Source organism: Elephantulus edwardii, unplaced genomic scaffold (assembly GCF_000299155.1).
Source record: "Elephantulus edwardii isolate Elephantulus edwardi_28Jun2011 unplaced genomic scaffold, EleEdw1.0 scaffold00039, whole genome shotgun sequence".
In the NCBI taxonomy this organism is placed as follows: Eukaryota; Metazoa; Chordata; class Mammalia; order Macroscelidea; family Macroscelididae; genus Elephantulus; species Elephantulus edwardii.
Genome location: NW_006399789.1, coordinates 18447304 through 18453944, shown reverse-complemented (window position 1 = coordinate 18453944; position 6641 = coordinate 18447304).

Sequence of the window (6641 nt, the reverse complement as noted above, 5' to 3'; positions counted from 1 at the left end):
TAAGATTCATCTAACATCAGGTACAATATCCCTAGTACCATGACCCCTTCTAAACCCAGCCTGGACTTCTGGCAGTTCTCTGCTGATGTGTTGTTCCAGTCGTTTTTTTCCCCCCGTATTCAGTAGAATCTTGCATGTGAAATCAATGATATTGTTCTACAGTTTCCACTCTTTTGGGTCACCTTTCTTTGGGATGGGAACAAATATAGATCTCTTCCAGTCAGTTGGCCAAGTGGTTGTTCTCCAGATTTCTTGGCACACTTGGTGAGCACGTCCAGGGCAGCATCTGTTCGCTGAAATATGCCAATTGGTATACCATCTATTCCTGGGGCCTTATTTTTTGCCATTTCCTTCAAAGCAGCCTGAACTTCTTTCCTCACCATAGGCTCTTGCTCATATGTTGTTTCATTAAATTCTTCTGTATCAGCCAATTCCTTTCAATACAGTGACTATGTGGTATTTATTTAAATCATGGCTCCTGAGTCCTGCATAGAATTCCATTGGGTGAATGTACCACAATTTCTAAACCCATTCGATTGTGATTGGACATTTGAGCTGTTTTCATGTTCTTGCGATGGTAAGTGATGCTGCTATGAATATTGGTGTACAAAAATATTTGGCAATGCCATGTCAGCTAAAGGTCTCATAACAAAAATTGATAGAATCCTACATGGTCTCTCCAAGTAAAAGAGTGATAATCCAATTACAAAATTGTCAAAAGACATGGAAAGACTTTTCACAGGGGAACATATTTGGATGATATGAAGCAATGAACATCACTAGCAATAAGAGAGACGCACATCAAAACTACAATGAGATACCATCTCATTCATGTAGCAGTGGCAAAGTTTGACACACACTAACAACACAAAGCAGCAAAGGTGGTAGAAATAATCAAGTTCTCTATATACTGAGAGTGGATAAGTACTCTTTAAAGCAATTCTCATATGATATATGAAAAAATAAAGTACAGAAAACTTCTGATCACTTGAAATGATGAGATACCCATAACTGGATTGTGCAGTGCGTGTGTGTAGTGGGGAGTGAGGGTGTTGGTAGTGATGACAGAATAAGCTTTTAGTGGAAAAGAAAATCCATACTTTAGTTGTAAATGTGTTGAACTTAAACTGTCCATTAAACACGTAAGTGTATTTATAACCAAGCAACCAAGTAGATATATAAACCTGAAGCTCGGGAATAAAGTCTGAACTTTTACTATAAATATAAGAACCATCAGAATATGGTTGTTATTTATAGACATATCCCTGACTGAGATTCCCAAGCAGAGCAGAGGCTGCATGGATCTATGGGCACACTCTAGCATTAAGAGTGCAGGTGCCAGAAACATTATTTGAAACTTGGAAATAGGCAAAATGAATTATAGAATATTTTTTCAACACAATACTGGGCTTGATTTTCTATTGACTGAACTAGTTTATTAACTCTATGAGGAAAAGTCTCCAGACTTTGGCTAGGGGAGAGGGAAATAATTTCTATCTGGTGGAAGAGAAATTCCAAATGTGTAAATTTTACATCTGAGAAATCGTATTTAAATATTCCTTTATGGAATTAAATTAACATATATATATATTTTATGCATAATATATTCTATATAATAATATATTTATATATAATGTTTTCATAGTTGATCAGCGGTGAAAGTGCTTGGCCACTAATCAAAACTTTGGCAACTCAGACTCACCAATCGCTCCACAGGAGCAAGATGCGACAGCCTAACTACATAAACACTTACAGCCATAAATATATACATTTATTGTATGTATTTACATGTATTTCCATTCATTAGGTATTAACAATTTTCTTCACATATATTGTTATTATTATTATTTCCTAATAACACTTCTATTAAATATATTCATTCGTGCACTTTATACGTCAGTTTTCAAAGAAATTTTAATTCTGAACATGTAAAAGTTACATTAATGTAACTCTTACATTAGCCAAGAATATATGGCATTCTCATCCATAACTCTTGAGTACATGATTTCCTAAAAGAATATCATTACATTTCTAAGACAATTCTAGTGACACACTGGTTTAAGTACCTACCCAAAAGGTTGGTGGTTGGAAACCACAACACAATCCATAGGCGAGAGATGTGACCATTAATAATGTTCATAAAGATTACAGCGTTGGACACACTATGGGGCAGTTTTATCTTGTGCTATAGGGTTGCTGTGAATAATAATTGGCTCAATGATAGTGAGTTTAAAAGGAAACCTTTTAAGCCCAAGTAGAACTGTATTATCTGCCTTCTCAAGCAAACATTTTTTAATACTTTTTTTTCATTTCCATTGTGATTTCAGTGAAAGTTTACAGAAAAGTTTGATTTTCATTCATTCTTTGTTGCAGTTTCCTCCTTTCCCCTCCTAATCCCCTACCCCAGTTCACTTAGATTCTTTTCATATTTATTCATTGTTGAACAATTTCCTCCCTCTTCCTCCCCCAGTGCACATTTCAATGTATCTCATTTCTGGACTATTGTCACACATATAATGCCGAATAACATATTCCTTTAAATAGTTCTTTCCTTGATCTGTTTCAATGCAGTGTTTATTATGTATCCACTCTTTTCTTATTCTCCCCCCAACCCCCTATGTCAGTCCTGCTTTATAATAGTGGTGTTATACAGTATTTGTCCTTTTGTGGCTGAGATTTCACTTAGCATAATGTTCTCCAGGATCACTCATGTTTTGTCATGTTTTACGAGCTCTTTGTTTTTTAGTTCTGTGTGACCTCATTGTGTGACTATGTCATCATTTTTCTACCCATTCATTTGTTGATGGGCATTTGGGTTGCTTTAATCTCTTTGTTATTGTGAAAAATGCAGCAATGAACATGGGTATGTATACATTCGTTTGGATGACAGTTCTGGTTTCTTAAAGTTATATTCCTACTAGTGGGATTACTGAGTAAAATGGTACTTATATTTTCAACTTTTTGAGAAGGTGCCAGACTGCCTTCCATAGTGGATGCACCATTTTACACTCCCACCAACAGTGAATAAAGAAGTTCCAGTCTCTCCACAACCTCGCAGGCATTTGCTGTTTGCTGCCCTGTTGAATTTTGCTACTGTTGCTGGGTGAGATGATATCTCCAAGTTGTTTTTATTTGCATCTCTCTGAGAGCTACAGATTTTGAACATTTCTTCATGTATTTGTTTGCCATCTGAATGTCTTCTTTGATGAGTGTCTGCTCACATCCTGTGCCCATTTTGCGATTGGGTTGTTTACCTTTTCTTATTGAGGTACTGGAATATTCTATAAATTTTAGATACAAGTTCCTTATCAGATACGCCATTATTGTGTACTGTAGACTCAGAACCAACCCAAAGCTGACCCTCCGGCAGGTTTTCAGAGGCAGTTAATTGCACGGGAGGAGATTGCCCATCCTTTTCCCACAGAGCAGCTGGTGGCCTTGAACCGTGTGCCTTTGGAATTGCAGCCCAGCTTCTTGCCACTAGGCCACCAGAACTCCCTAAATATGCCATTACCAAATATTTTTTTCCCCAGTCTGTGGCTTTCTCTTTTACCCTGTTGGAGAAGATTTTTTATGTGCATAGGGATCTGATTCTTGTTTTCTCCTAGTTGTAGGTTAAAGTAAAATCTTGACAGGTGTAAACAGCCACCTCTTTCTCTCACAGAGAAACTAATGGATTCACACTACTGACATTCTGGGGTACCAAGTGCTTTAACCACTGTGCCATCAGACCATGTTGTGTGTGTTTTAATTTTATAAAGGAATAAGAGGATAACACTTCTCAGATACAAAATAAACTGTATGTCTTCCATCAGATAGAAATTATTTTCATCTTGTTGTTGTTGTTGTTGTTATGTGCCATTGAGTCACTTGCGACTCATAGCGACCCTATGTACAACAGCCCTAAACTCTGCTCTGTCCTGTGCCAATCTCACAGACTCTGAAACACCCATGCTGATTACTCCAGCCACTGAATCAATCCACCTCATAGAGGGCCTTCCCTTCCTGTGCTGTCCCTCCACCCTCCCAAGCATGTTGTCCTTCTCCAAGGACCGGTCTCTCCCCACAACATATCCAGAGTATGTTAGACGGAGCCTCAGAATCCTTGCCTCCAGGGAGCTGCCTGGTTTGCCCCTACATTGAAAAAAAAATCTAAAATTAACTTTTTCCCCCTATCATGTTACCAATCAGCTAAGTCAATAAAGTGTCGAGCCAAGTACTGCACTAGAAAAATGCTCAGTAACTGCTTTTGTTTATTTCCCCATTTTAATTTATATTTCTGACACATGCATGCTTTAGTGTTGAAATGTGTCCATAGATCCATGCAGTGCCTATTTTCATTTACTTCTGGATATATATATATACTGATATATATCTTTGTAATGGCATCAATATAATTTACTTCTATATACAAAACTCCCCTTTTCAATCGATTTCAAAGCCATTTTGGTGGACTGCCAAAAGACAAACAGGTGTCTCTTGGGGACGATGCAGCCAGAGTGATCCTTGGACAAAAAGATGATAAAGCTTTGCTTCATACTTTGGGCAGGTTGTTAGGAGAGGCTATTCATTGGAAAAGGACATTGTGCTTGGAGAGGTGGAGCAACAGTGAAAGAGGAAGACCCTCAAACAGGTGAATTGACACAGTGACAGCAGCCAAGGGCTCAAGTGATTGTGAGGTATCAGATCTGTTGTGCATAAGGTCACTAGGAGTCATACTCCACTTGATAACACCTAACACCACAAACATATAAAACCCACTGTGTCTGAGTCAGTTGAGAGTCACCCATTACTTTCTGAGGATGTGACTCTTAACTCAAGGAGACTGCCATTCTTTTTCTAAAGGAGCGGCTGATAGATTTAAAGTGCTGACCCTTTGGATAGCAGCACAGCATGTTACATGTAAGAACACATATGTGCACATACGCACGTGCACCTATAGGGTGTTCTCATGGCCTACTGGGTAAAGAGTTGTGATGCCAGCCAAAGATAGGTGGTTCAAATCCATCATCAACTGCTTCACCGGAGAAAGGTGAACACTCTCCTCACATGTGATTTATAGCTTCTGAAAGCCCACTGCAGGGGATTTGTTTCTGACTCCACAGCCTACAACAACATTTAATGAGGGGGCCCAGACTCAAGAAGCCTCGAAATACTACTGGTGCAGATGGTTTTTTTGGAAAAAAAATATTATTCATTTTAATGAAAGTTTACAGAGACTTTGGATTTGTATTCGTTGTTGCACTTTTCTCCCCACCTCTCCCCCTCATTCACTCTTTGAAAAATTAAAAAAAAATCTTTCATTGTTATACAATCCCTCCCTCCAAGTCCACTGCACTATGCAGCTTTTGTTCTAGACTCCTGTCATAACAAAAATACCTAATAATTTTCCCTCTTAAACAATTTTCTCCCTCATATTTTTCAATGCAGTATACATTATTGAACCCATCCTTCTCAGTCTCCTCCCAATCCCGAGGTCAGTCCTCCTTTGCAACAGTGGCACCATGCAATACTTGTCCTTTTGTGACTAAGATACTTCACTCAGAACAATGTTCTCCTTGGTCACCCATTTTGAATAATATTGCATGAGTTCCTTGTTTTTCATTGCAGCATAGTATTCCACTGTGTGAATATACCACAGGTTCTCTATCCATTTGTTTGTTGATGGGCACTTAGATTGTTTCCAACTCCTTGCTGTTGTGAACAAAGCGGCAGTAAACATAGGTGTGCATATATCTGCCTGGGTGTCAGTTATGGTCTCTTTGGGATATATTCCCAGTAGTGGAATTACTGGGTCAAATGGTATCTCTGTTTGCAACTTTTTGAGAAAGCACCATAGCACCTTCCATAGTGGTTGTACCATTTTACACTCCCATCAAATGTAAATAAGGGTTCCAGTTTCTGCACAACCTCACTAGCATTTGTTACTCGCTTTTCTGTTAAATTTTGCTATTCTTACTGGGGTGAGATGATATGTCATAGTTGTTTTGATTTAGATCTAGGGATTTTGAACATTTCTTCATGTGTTTGTTTGCCATCTGAGTGTCTTTGGTGAAGTGTCTGTTCATATCCTGTGTCTATTTTTCAATTGGGTTGTTTACATTTATCTTCTTGTGGTGCTAAAGTATTTTATAAATTCTACATATAAGTCCTTTATCTGACATGTCATTACCAAATATTTTTTTCCCCGGCTGTGGCTTCCCTTTTTACCCTGTTGGCGAAGTTTTGGGATATATTCCAGAAAAACCACCACCAATGATTTACTTAAAAGCATGCAAACATACATAAATGATGGTCCATGCTTCTAAGAGATATGGGGGAGGCCAGGTAACTTCTTTCAACATAGGTACAGAGAAAGGTAGAAGAACAAAGAAATAAAAGGGCAGAGATATTGAGAGAAAAAGAGAGATTAGTTCCCCACTTTAAAGGTGATGCTCACTTTAAATATATATAAGGAAAAGCACTCTTTATCAATTTCTTTTGTTTTGTCTTAATGAAGTAAACAAGTAACAGAAGTTCAACATCCCTTGCTCATGGATAGGAAGACTCAATGTTGTGAAAATGACAATACTACCAAAAGCAATTTACACATTTAATGCAATCCCAATACAAATACCAATCCCATTCTTCAATGAGATGGA